The 13814-nt window shown below is 41.4% G+C and overlaps 1 protein-coding gene across 3 annotated transcripts in view; it reads left to right on the forward strand.

Moving 5' to 3' along the window:
* Positions 1-13814, forward strand: part of DOK6 (docking protein 6) — a 439116-nt gene that overhangs the window by 343665 nt on the left and 81637 nt on the right. The window lies entirely within an intron of this gene.

Genomic DNA, 13814 nt, shown 5'->3' on the forward strand with positions numbered 1-13814 from the left:
ATATTGTGAAGGCCAAAACTATAATGGGGTTCAAAAAGAATTATATAAGTTAATGGAGAATAAGGCCATCAAAGGCTCTTAGCCAAAATGGTCAGGGATGCAACCCCATAGTCTGTGCATACCTAGCCTCTGACTGCCAGAAGCTGGGAGTGCATGATGGGATGGACCACTCGATAATGACCCTGTCCTGTTCATTCCTTCGAAAGAACCTGGCACCGGCCACTTTCAGAAGACAGGATAGTGGGCTAGATGGACCATTGGTCTGACCTAGTATTCTTAGTTCACTCTATGCACACTTTAGACAATTTAAGAAAATTTGTTCATTTGTTTTTGTTTTTTAATAGTTTCACTTTTCACTCTTAGGCACAAGCACAATGTTACAGTGTCTGGGTAGCACTCACTGCAACAGAATGTTAAAATCAGCAAACAAAACTGTTTTCAGGGATTTTTTTTTCAATATCTTGAACACATCTCCCTAAGAGTTTTCTATAATGCCGAGCACTGTAATATCCACGGGCTCTGTCGAGCCTAGTGCTGAGGACTCTGCAGCTGATCCAGCCGTAAGTGCTTTACTTTAATATTAAACTATTAATATAGAATTTTGAGAAACATTTGTCTTGTACAACGTTCTAAATTCCGTAACAGAGTAGCTGTTGTTGGCAACAATACTAAGAGATAAAACCACACAACACTCTCATGTGATAGGTATTATTTTAATAATTATATTAATGAGTAAACTGATGCACAGAGAGATTAAGGCCACATTTGGCTGCATATAACTTGCCCAAGGTCATAGAGTAAATCAATGGCACTGCTAGTAATAAACCACTGCCAAAATGGAGTCCTGAATCCCTATCAACATCTTATTCATAAAAGTATTAACATTTGGAATAAATGTTGCAATTCTGGGGAAATTTGCCTCATACCCATTTTCTCCCACAGTTTTGTGAATCCCTATGTATGTGTCTCCTTCCCTCTTTCTCTCAAAAACAAAAACAAACAAAAAAACCCCACACCACTGAAAAGCCCTCCTCTATTCATGCACTAAGCAGCTCTTTAGAGCAAATTGAGGGGAACTGAAAATGTGTAGCTCTGACGCATAGAATCATAGGACGGAAAGGGAGGTCATCTAGCCCAATCCCCTGCACTCATGGCAGGACTAGGTATTATCTAGACCCTCCCTGACAGGTGTTTGTCTAACCTGATCTTAAAAATCTCCAATGATGGAGATTCCACAACCTCTCTAGGCAATTTATGCCAGTGCTTAACCACCCTGACAGTTAGAAAGTTTTTCCTAATGTCCAACCTAAACCGCCTTTGCTGCAATTTAAGACCATTGCTTCCTTCCTATCCTCAGCAGTTAAGAGGAACAATTTTTCTCCCTTCTCCTTGTAACAACCTTTTACATACTTGAAAACTGTTATCATGGCCCCTCTGTCTTCTCTTTTTCAGACTAAACAAACCCAATTTTTTCAATCTTTCCTCATAGGTCATGTTTTCTAGACCTCTAATCATTTTTGTTGCTCTTCTCTGGACTTTCTCCAATTTGTCCACATCTTTCCTGAAATGTGGCACCTAGAACTAGCCACAATGCTCCATTTGAGGCCTAATCAGCGCAGAGTAGAGCGGAAGAATTAAGTCTTGTGTCTTGTTTACAACACTCCTGCTAATACATCCCAGAATGATCTTCGCTTTTTTTTTGTAACAGTGTTACAGTGTTGACTCATATTTAGCTTGTGTTCCATTATGACCCCCAGATCTCTTTTCGCAGTACTACTTCCTAGGCAGTCATTTCCCATTTTGTATGCGTGCAACTGATTGTTTCTTCCTAAGTGGAGTACTTTGCATTTGTCCTTATTGAATTTCATCCTATTTCCTTCAGATCATTTATCCAATTTGTCCAGATCATTTTGAATTTTAATTCTATCCTCCAAAGCACTTGCAACCCTTCCCAGCTTGGTATCGTCCATAAACTTTATAAGTGCTCTCTCTATGCCATTATCTAAATCATTGATGAAGATATTGAAAAGAACTGGACCCAGAACTGAGCCCTGCGGGACCCCACTCATTGTGCTTTTCCAGCATGACTGTGAACCTCTGATAACTACTCTCTGCGAATGGTTTTCCAACCAGTTATGCACCCACCTTATAGTAACTCCATCTAGGTTTCATTTCCCTAGTTTCTTTATGAGATGGTCATGCGAGACAGTATCAAAAGCTTTACTAAAACCAAGATATACCACATCTACTGCTTCCATGCTATCCACAAGGCTTGTTACTCTGTCAAAGAAAGCTATCAAGTTGGTTTGACATGATTTGTTCTTGTCAAATCCATGCTGACTGTTACTTATCATCTTATTATCTTGTAGATGTTTGCAAATTGATTGCTTAATTATTTGCTTCGTTATCTTTCCAGATACAGAAGTTAGCTGACTGGTCTCTAATTCCCCGGGTTGTCCTTATTTCCCTTTTTATAGATTGGCACTATATTTGCCCTTTTCCAGTCTTCTAGAGTCTCTCCCATCTTCCATGACTTTTCAAAGATAATCACTAATGGCTCAGATACCTCCTTGGTCAACTCCTTGAGTATTCTAGGATGCATTTCATCAGGCCCCGGTGCCTTGAAGATATCTAACTTGTCTAAGTAATTTTTAATTAATTCTTTCCCTATTTTAGCCTCTGATCCTATCTCATTTTCACTGGCATTCATTATGTTAGACGTCCAATCACTACTAAACTTTTTTGGTAAAAACCGAAACAGAGAAGTCATTAAGCATCTCCGCCTTTTCACATTTTCTGTTATTGTATTTCCCCCCTCATTGAGTAATGGGCCTATCCTGTACTTGGTCTTCCTTTTGCTTCTAATGTATCTGTAGAATGTTTTCTTGTTACCCTTTATGTCTCTAGTTAGTTTGATCTCATTTTGCGCCTTGGCCTTTCTAATTTTGTCCCTACATACTTGTGTTATTTGTTCAAATTCATCCTTTAGAATTTGACCTAGTTTCCACTTTTTGTAGGACTCTTTTACGATTTGTAAATCAATGAAGATCTCCTGGTTAAGCCAGGGTGGTCTCTTGCCATACTTTCTGTCTTTCCTATACAGTGGGATAGTTTGCTTTTGTTCCCTTAATAATGTCTCTTTGAAAAACTGCCAACTGTATTTAATTGTTTTTCCCCTTAGACTTGCTTCCCATGGGATCTTACTATCAATTCCCTAAGTTTGCTAAAGTCTGCCTTTTGAAATCAATTGTCTTTATTTTGCTGTTTTCCCTTCTACCATTCCCTGGAATCATGAACCTTCCTTATCAATAGGTTTCAGAGTAGCAGCCGTGTTAGTCTGTATTCGCAAAAAGAAAAGGAGTACTTGTGGCACCTTAGAGACTAACAAATTTATTAGAGCATAAGCTTTCGTGAGCTACAGCTCACTTCATCGGATGCATTTGGTGGAAAAAACAGAGGAGAGATTTATATACACACACACAGAGAACATGAAACAATGGGTTTATCATACACACTGTAAGGAGAGTGATCACTTAAGATAAGCCATCACCAACAGCAGGGGGGGGAAGGAGGAAAACCTTTCATGGTGACAAGCAGGTAGGCTAATTCCAGCAGTTAACAAGAATATCAGAGGAACAGTGGGGGGTGGGGTGGGAGGGAGAAATACCATGGGGAAATAGTTTTACTTTGTGTAATGACTCATCCATTCCCAGTCTCTATTCAAGCCTAAGTTAATTGTGTCCAGTTTGCAAATTAATTCCAATTCAGCAGTCTCTCGTTGGAGTCTGTTTTTGAAGCTTTTTTGTTGAAGTATAGCCTCTCTTAGGTCTGTGATCAAGTGACCAGAGAGATTGAAGTGTTCTCCAACTGGTTTTTGAATTTTATCATTTTTGACGTCTGATTTGTGTCCATTCATTCTTTTACGTAGAGACTGTCCAGTTTGGCCAATGTACATGGCAGAGGGGCATTGCTGGCACATGATGGCATATATCACATTGGTAGATGCGCAGGTGAACGAGCCTCTGATAGTGTGGCTGATGTGATTAGGCCCTATGATGGTATCCCCTGAATAGATATCTATCTACCTGCTTGTCACCATGAAAGGTTTTCCTCCTTCCCCCCCCTGCTGTTGGTGATGGCTTATCTTAAGTGATCACTCTCCTTACAGTGTGTATGATAAACCCATTGTTTCATGTTCTCTGTGTGTGTGTATATAAATCTCTCCTCTGTTTTTTCCACCAAATGCATCCGATGAAGTGAGCTGTAGCTCACGAAAGCTTATGCTCTAATAAATTTGTTAGTCTCTAAGGTGCCACAAGTACTCCTTTTCTTTTTCCTTATCAATAGGAACCTTCCTTTATCAATGACTAGTGTGTAATAATAATCAGAGAATAAGGAGATTTTTTTAAAGAAAATTTGAATCAGAGAGGATAGCAGGGGTGCTGGAACAATTTTTAGAGTAGGGGTGCTGATGTTGGAAACAATGTTTTTGTTGTTTTTATTATTACTTCAAGCCAGGGCATGCAGCAGCACCCCCAATTCCTCTAGTTCCAACACCACTGGAGGATAGTCAAAGTTCCAATAACAGCCACATTGTTGTCTCTAGGCTGAATAGAAAGCCAAAGTTTGGGGCCTTGTGGGGTGGGTCCCATTTGGATGAAAAGCTGGTGATAAGGTATATTCTTGGCATAAACTTGTTTATTTACAAAAATGCACAAGGTCCTGTTTCCCTGAGTAGTGCCGCAAACGTACAGCATACAGACTATTTCTTGGCTCAGAAATCTCCATATGTGGACCTCTCCTGCCACTACTGTGCCCAAGGAGAGGCAGCCTCTCTGCCTCTACTTCCTTTGGGATTCACACACAACTACTTCTTCTGGCTTAGTGATTCCAACTCACACAGCGTGAAATCAATCCCTATCCCTTGTGTTTGGATTCCCTCAGGAAACCCCAAAGCTCTCCATATGACTTGCCCTTTCAGGTAACTTTGGGAGTTAGCCTGCTCTTTGTTTGAATCTGTTTTTACCAAGGGCTTGATTAATATGGACGTGTAATTGGCTGGGTTGTTGAATGTGAAAATTGGTAGTGTGTTTTGCAAGTTCGAATCTCACTGACATGGCAATATTTTGGTTTTTAGTTTTAAAGTTGTGATTTCTCCATTCTACTTAATGGTTTCACTAAGGTATGGTGCAATAGTAAAAACTGAAGGTTGGGAAATAGAATTTGTACACCCACCATAAAATCTGCATTCTGTTTTCAAGGATGTTCTTTCTGTAACATGCTCTATATATTGCTCATTGCTATATTTTACATCATATGAGGGGGGTAAAAACATGCTAGAAGTGCAGATTTCCATGGGTAACAGATGCAATTTAATTTCTTTCTTTTGTGAGGCTGCAACTGAGCTGTGTTGAGGTGGCTCTGCAAGAATTTTTTTTATTGAATGGTAACAGTGGATTTCAAAGAGGTATTCAAAGTTTCAGGGCATGTGGTCATACAAATACAACCTAAAATATACCAAACAAATCTGGACAGGAAGGAGCGTTGGGAAAAGAATTGCTTTATTAATAAAACGTAAATGAACTAGAAAGATCAATGTAGGTCAACTTATACCAATTCTGATTATAGTAAATATAAGAACATTTACAGGAAGGAAAGTCATGCTTCATCCAATATGTAATTGTTGCCAGCTGGTGCGATTCATTGGGCTGAAGCATATGTTTAAACCATTATATGAATTAAAACAATTTACAAAAACATGTATCTGTCTATCCATTTACTTACATATTTTATAAATTGCAGTTATGTACATCAGGCTAACAAAGCATAAAATTACATTGGTTTCCACTAGCTTCCATTGTCCACAGAGAGTTGGACAGTGATCTCAATTTTGAGCTGTCCACACATAAAAGGTGTATTTGATTTTTTTCTGTTTCATGTGTACTTTATGCATATTTAATTAGAGTGTGTGTGATTGAGAGGTTTTTACTAAATCTTAGCATTGCAGTAATGATAGGATTTTGCATAGAATATATGTATAGGCCAGGTCCTCAACTAATATAAATTGGAATAGTTCTAGTGACATCAGTAGATCTATGCAGATTTAAACCATCTGAGGATCTGGCCTGTATAAACATATTCCATGAAAACTCCCATCGTTACTACAATGTTAAGACTTAGTAAACAAACACTCAAAAGTCACACACAACCCTAATTAAATACGCATAAAGTACATATAAAAACTGAAATGCATCCTCTCTCTGTGTGTGTATATATATATTCAAGAGATAATGTTTAAGAAATAATTAGTTAAAAGTAAACAAACTTCTGTGTGTATAATTTCTTAAACATTCTCTTGAAATATATTTATGGATTATATGTGTGTGCATGCACACACACATATATATGTATACCTATCTATATACACAATGTGTGTGTGTGTGTGTGTGTGTGTAATTAATACCACAGGTATAGTTCAAAAGATTTATAGTATTTGGGAAATAACTAGTAAAAGTAAGCAAATACTTCTTTATAAAAAGACACTAATGAAATATCTAGGAAGCTTTGTGCTTCATGATTACAATGTATGAGTATTTTACGTTTTTCTTATTCAAATATCTTTGTGTGATATAGATATAAATCTGGGCTTCTAAAAACATACACTGAGGTCAGCAGGACTATGTGTGTAACTGAATACTGGGATTGGATACTGACAACCTTATTGTGAACTATTTGTGAAATTGTATTTTATCAAAAGTTTAGGTAGATGCATTCTTGACCTTTCGTTAAAATTCATGAGTAGCCAGGAGTTTCTGTGCATATCAAATGAAGGTCCATTTTTGGAAATTAAATGTCCATAAATTTGTACAATAGAGCCAGGAACTCCTTGTCATGGTTATGGGACTGTTTGTACCATGATCTCCTTTTTGGTCTGACTGAGTGCACATGCTCAGGTATTAGGCCTTGTAACCTTGCCTGTCTCAAGGTGGAATTTTGCAATTCTCCCACTCTTATCAGAACATAGTACAACACTCCCATCTAGGCCAACTGTTTTGTAACACGCAGGTCTGACTGGATGCCTGTGTTCCTTCTCTCCAGGAGCTTGTGACCAGCACTATACAGTGATGAATAGCCTTCATAAAACAAATAGGTTTATCTAGGGCATGGACCAAAACTTTAGAGAGCCAACACCCTACATCAGGGGTGGGCAAACTTTTTGGCCCGAGGACCACATCGAGGTTGCGAAATGGTATGGAGGGCTAGGAAGGGAAGGCTGTGCCTCCGCAAACAGCCTGGCCTCTGCCCCTATCCACCCCCTCCTACTTCCTGCCCCCTGACTGCCCTCAGAACCCCCAACCCATCAACCCCCGCTCCTTGTCCCCTGACCACCTCCCCCAGGACCCCACCCCCTATCCAACCCCCCCTGCTCCCTGTTCCCTGACTGCCCCCACCCCATCCACACCCCCACCCCCTGAGAGGCCCCCCAGGCTTCCTGACCCATCCAACCCCCCCACACACACACACTCCTTGTCCCCTGACTGCCCCCCCGGGACCCCCATCCCTCACTGCCTCCCCAGGACACCAACCCCTATCTAACCTGCCCTGCTCCCTGCCCCCCCCACCCTCTATCCAATCCCCACTGCTCCCTGTCTCCTGACTGTCCCCCCCGAGCCTCCTCCCCATCCAACTTCTCCCCCATCCCCTGACTGCCCCCTGGGACCTCCTGCCCTTATCCCACCCCCCGTCCCCCTTACCTTGCCGCTCTGAGGGGCAAGATAGGCTTATTTGAAAGCCTGAGAGGTGGGTGGGCACAAGCTGCACTGCCCACGCGGCGGCATGGCTGTGGGGGAGGGGGAACAGCAGGGGAGGGGCCGGGGGCTAGCCTCCCCAGCTGGGAGCTCAGGGGACAGGCAAGGCAGTCCCGCGGGCCATAGTTTGCCCACCTTTGCCCTACATGAATATTTACTCTCATTTAATCTTATGTTTCAGAGTAGCAGCCATGTTAGTCTGTATTCGCAAAAAGAAAAGGAATACTTGTGGCACCTTAGAGACTAACAAATTTATTTGAGCATAAGCTTTTTTGAGCTACAGCTCACTTCATCAGATGCATTCAGTGGAAAATGAATCCGATGAAGTGAGGTGTAACTCACAAAAACTTATGCTCAAATAAATTTGTTAATCTAATCTTATGCTTCCCTACAAGCTAAGTTAGATGGGCTTCCCTCTTGAGTTACAGAGAGAGACAACAGGCCCTACTTATATTCTTTTAAGAAGCCCCAAACCTCTTGGGACCCAATCTGATCTCCATTTCCCTTTCAGAGTGTGTCCCCCAGTCTGTTCTCCCTCTCAGAGAAAACTCCTCTTTCTCAAAGCCCAACCCTGCCTGTGTGTGTCTGAGTCTAATTACAGTTTTGCTTAATGGCTTTTGTTACAGGGCCTATGTGTGAAGTCTTCCTTTTGCCTCTTGCTGGGTTTTTTTCCCCCAGTCAGCCAGTCCCACCCTGTGATGGTTGCTCCATTGTTTGGCAGTTAGCCTTAAGGGCTTGCAGTCACAGGCTCTGTGACTATGAGGGGTGTTCTGAAATGGTCTGTTCCCCCTTAGATTCCAGCACACCACTTCAGAAGTCCTATAGATAAATGACATTTTGGGTCCAGATCAATATTCATTACCAAGTACCCTGGCATCCATTCAGCACAACATTGTGGGAATGGTTATCTGGGTGAAGTTACTATGAGGTGGTAAAAAGAAAAGGAGTACCCGTGGCACCTTAGAGACTAACAAATTTATTAGAGCATAAGCTTTTGTGAGCTACAGCTCACTTCATTGGATGCATCTGATGAAGTGAGCTGTAGCTCACAAAAGCTTATGCTCTAATAAATTTGTTAGTTTCTAAGGTGCCACGGGTACTCCTTTTCTTTTTGCGAATACAGACTAACAGGGCTGCTACTCTGAAACCTATGAGGTGGTAAGTGTCTGCATTCAGACTCCCAAGATGGCCCATCTGTTTAACACTAGACTGAAACACCTAGTGAATTACCGTGTATAGAGAGTACTACAGCAGTGCTACAGTGTACTAGAGACCCTCACTTGCTTCCTTTAAATAAACAAGCACAGCTGCCAATTACTAACTTAATTTATGGAGGAAGAAGTCGGTACTGATCAGATTTTGGATTCCTGCTGTCTAAAAATAAAATCTCCCAGAGCTGCTTTTGAAGCTTTTAAGAGATGTTTTTCCCTCTTTCCCTTAGCAAAAGTCTATTTGATCTCAAATACCATTTAGATAATGGTAGAGATCAAATATACATTTTCTCAGGGAAAATGAAGCTGTAAGAGCTTCAAAAGCAGCTCTGGAGGCTGGAATACTTGTGCTTCACTGACATCCCAAATGGCATCCATGAGCCATATGTATGGTACTTCACAGATCCAAATATATGAGGTCTTATGGGGCTCACACATCTATCAAGACATAACATAGTACTGCATATCCCATCGACATCTGTGAATTGTAATGGAATAGAAATGCACATCTATAAAATTGCATCATTAGGCTCCAGGAAAGCAAAAGGATTTATACAGAGAACTCTGAAGGATGCAGAGATGGTATGACACAAAATTGAATGTCTGGCACAAGAAGAGAACAAACTGAAGCTAACAAAATGCCAATTTATCTTCATGAGCTGTATAATCTGAAGGTAATCACTGATTATCAGAAACAGCACTGGAAATTGAAAATGAATATATTTTAAAAACAAAGAGTTAAAGGATAAGACAATATTGCAGGACATTAGTGGTAGGACAGGAGAATGAGCAAGAAGTATATGTATGTCCTCCTTATTCTCAAGGATGTGACCTGAAACAAAATATTTAGTTTTGATTTTCCTGATGGAAAACTGAAAAAAATTGGCAAAATAAAATTAATTTTCTGGAAACTGCATTTTCCTTCAAAAAACATTTTGACAGAAAATTCCTGACCAAATCTACTGTCCTGGTTCTTGTATGGCTCCCATCACTTTATATTTGAGTGCCTACAAGGCAGGGAGGAAACATTTAATTCCATATTTCCTATTTGTTTTCCAAGGTACTCCAACATTGCAAATCTATTTACCTGGAACCTAGGGCCAATTTCAAAGTTGCTGACAGTGTGATTCTGACTGCATATACCACTCTAGACTTTTGTATTTTGATGTAAACAAAAATATTCCTTAGAGTCCCAAAACAAATTTTCTTTAGTCTCATAAACGAATCTCAGCTACAGGCCCAACATTCCCTTTTTCAATATTCATACAAACTTTGCTCACACAGAAGTTAGTAAAAACTGAATAAAGAGAGGCATGAACAAGGGTGAAGCTAAATTTTATTTAGAAGATGGTGAAATGTTTATTAATAATTTTTCGCACAGTTTGCCCAGCTCTACATAAATGCTAAGTATAATTAGGTACTATTTATATGTGGGTTTGATTCGACCCTTGCCCACAGTGTGATTTTTAAATTGACTGTAATAGCCTTACACCTGTTTATTCTGCTCTTCAGCTTAACTGAATTTAAGCAGTTCCTTTCACTTTCCTCTTCTCACAGTGAACACTGTGGGTAAAGGCAGTCTGACAGACTTCTCCAGTGTACGTGTAAAATAAAACTAATAAGATAAAAATCTACCACTTAAATGCTAAGTCTTAAAATAAAAATTGTTCCTTCATCAGGAAAATTCTGGGTCACAAATGGCTGAAAGGACTCATGCGATGAGTCAACTAATGTATAGTCTTCTTCAAGTAGTATCCCTATGGGTGCTCCACTGTAGGTGCACCCCTGTGCCTTTAATGGAGATCTCTCATAGCTGTGTTCGTTTGGCTCGCATATGGGTGTTACTCAGTGTTATATAGCACTGCATAAACGAACTGCCTTCAGTTCCTTCTTAGTGGCCTCGGCCAGAGATTAAGCCTTAACAGTCATCTGCATTGAGCTTACCTCAACTGTGTCCCCTTAGCTCTTTTAGGTTTCAGAGTAGCAGCCGTCTTAGTCTGTATTCGCAAAAAGAAAAGGAGTACTTGTGCCACCTTAGTCTCTAAGGTGGCACAAGTACTCCTTTTCTTTTAGCTCTTTTAGTAGTTAGTTTATTACAGTTGTTTTTAGTAGTAGTTAGTAGTTTTAGCTGTAGTAGTTTAAAAAAAACCTTTTTATACATAGCTTTTACATAGTTTCTCTCCTCCTGGGAGATTTTGCTTTACTGGAAAGGCATGCCCAGTTCTCCTGGTTTCAAATGTTGCCTTTTGTGTCTTGAGGCAATCCCGGTGAGTGATGGCACTCTCACTGCATCCACTGCCTGGGGAATCTCATATTTTCCAAAAGTGCAACTTCTGTCTAGCATTACAATCTAGAGCCAGAAAAAACAGGGAGATCAAACGTTGGTTCCTCATGATGGAGAGCTCACTGTGCCCAGCCTCTAACCCAGACCAGGGGACCCCCTGTATGCTTGTCTCCAAGTAAGTCAGCTACCTGGGCCATCTCCAAGCTGCACTCCTGAGGGAATCCAAAAGGAAGACACAAGATTCCTCTCATAAGACTTCCAAAGTTCATACCCCGAGTTCTCCAGGGAACCTAAATCAAAGAAGTTGAGGTTGCCAATGACTCTAGCCACTTTGGCTTCCATCGGTCTCTACCCAACGAGGGTGCTGGTTCCTCAGGTATTGAGGGCTCAGTTAAGCCTAGAGACTCCAAAAAGTCGGGCTTCCATAGACCATTGGTATCAACGGGGGAGTGAAGCAGGAAGAAGAGCTCTACCTCTTCATAATCGGTACCAAAAAAGGACCATTCGGACTCCATCTGGACTCCCCTTTTGAGCACTCAACTCCCTCAGCTACCATTACTTCAGCTCAAGCCATGGACATGATACTGACAACATTCTTGGTACCACAGGAGTTTAGTTTTCCCTGAGACCTGGCTGTGTCTGAGACTCCTGACTCCCCATTGCTCATCTCCAATCTGGTCTCAGTACTGAGGATCTTCAGTTCCACAGACACACATGCAGTACCAACGGTTGTATATCAAATGTCTTCTGCTACTCCAGCACTTCAAAGTGACTTGGAGGAGGAGGTCTCTGAAGCAGATCTTGCCTTGGTCTCTCAAATATCTGTCCATGGCTCTCCACTCTATCCCTATAGAGGCTTTTTTCCAGAGGTCTCTAAGGCAGTTGATCTCACTCATGAGACACATCCACAACTACCATCTTGCTGGTATGAGCACTCATGCATGCCTCCACCTATGCCATATGCATCATCCAGTTGGTCATACTGGGACCCTGGGTGGCCTATCATCAGCAATTCTCTAGGTCCTCAAGTACCATCTGTCACAGAGATAGACAACCTTTCTCACCATCCCTCTCCAGGAGACCAGAACCTTAGGAAGAAACCTTTGAGAAACAGGAAGCTAGGGCTGACAAACAGCTCTCTCCACCAGCTGATATCTCTTCTTCATCCCCGGATGAAGAGATCATGCCACCTCAACTATCCCTGTCTGACAATTTAAATAGTTCCAGGACCTTATCAAGAGGGTTGTGGATTCTTAGCTTGAGGAGGTTAAAGAACCTCATCATAAGCTGCTTGACATCCTCCACACAGTTTCATCTGCCTACATTGCCTTGCCTGTTAATGAGGCACTCCTGGATCCTGCAAAAAGTATCTGGTACACCCTGGCCTCAATTCCACACACATTCAAGAGCATGGACAAAAATATGTCCCCTCAAAGGACTCAGAAATCTTATTTTCTCATCTCTCTCCTAACTCCTTGATGGTCAAGGCACTTATTGAATATGGAAGGCTGTACCACACAAAATCTATGCCCTCTGATAGAAATCACAAGCCCCTCGGCCTGTTTTGTAGAAAATCATATTCACATAGCTACTTTACAATTTGGAATTGCTATCTACCAGGCATTAATGGAGAAGTACAACCAAACAAATTGTACCAAACTGAACTCCTTTATTGTACATTTACCAACAGAACACAGAGTAATTCCAGGCAAATATTGCAGAAAGCCAACTGCTCACCAGAATTTCTCTGCAGGCTTCTCTCAGTGTCGCTGATACTGCTGTTGATTTCAATTTCTATGGCAGTAGTTATGAGGAGAGCCTCCTGGCTTCAGCTCTCAGGATTTCCAAAGGAGGACCAGAATACAGTCAAAGACCTTCCCTTTGATGTCACTAAGCTGTTCGCTGACAGCATGGAAGAATCCCTGCACATGTTGAGACTCCAGGGATACTTTACATTTTCTGAGGATCTATACACCTACCCAAAAGAGAAAGTTCTCAGACAGCACAGAGATCCTGCCCTGCCCAATTCTCAAATTTGCAAAGGTCATATGAACCGCAATGCAAGAAACATAGGTACTAGAGAAGAAAACAACCCACCTCACAACCCTCCACCCTGAAGCACCAGTTTTGACAGAGTGGTCAACCTTCTGAGCTGCCATTCCCTTTCACCTGCCTTCCTCTCTTTGGCAACTACCCTTACCATTTCCAATAGGCTTGGAAGTCCATCACTGTGGACAAGTGAGGTTTGGAGATAATCTCCACAAGGTACTGCATCTAATTCACTTCTCTTCTGCCTGCCAATCCCCCTTCCCAATCTGTCTTCAGGGACCTGTTCCACAAAGAATCTGCTAGGTCAGGAAATAGACTTTCTTCTACTCTTGGATGCTATAGAACCAGTTCCCATGGAGCACAGAGGGAGTGGGGGGTATTCCAGGTATTTCCTGGTTCCAAAAAAGAGTAGTAGTTGAGAGACCCATCCTAGATTTAAGGCTACTCAACAGCTTAGTGAAG

The sequence above is a fragment of the Dermochelys coriacea genome, chromosome 2, assembly GCF_009764565.3.
Source record: "Dermochelys coriacea isolate rDerCor1 chromosome 2, rDerCor1.pri.v4, whole genome shotgun sequence".
In the NCBI taxonomy this organism is placed as follows: domain Eukaryota; kingdom Metazoa; phylum Chordata; order Testudines; family Dermochelyidae; genus Dermochelys; species Dermochelys coriacea.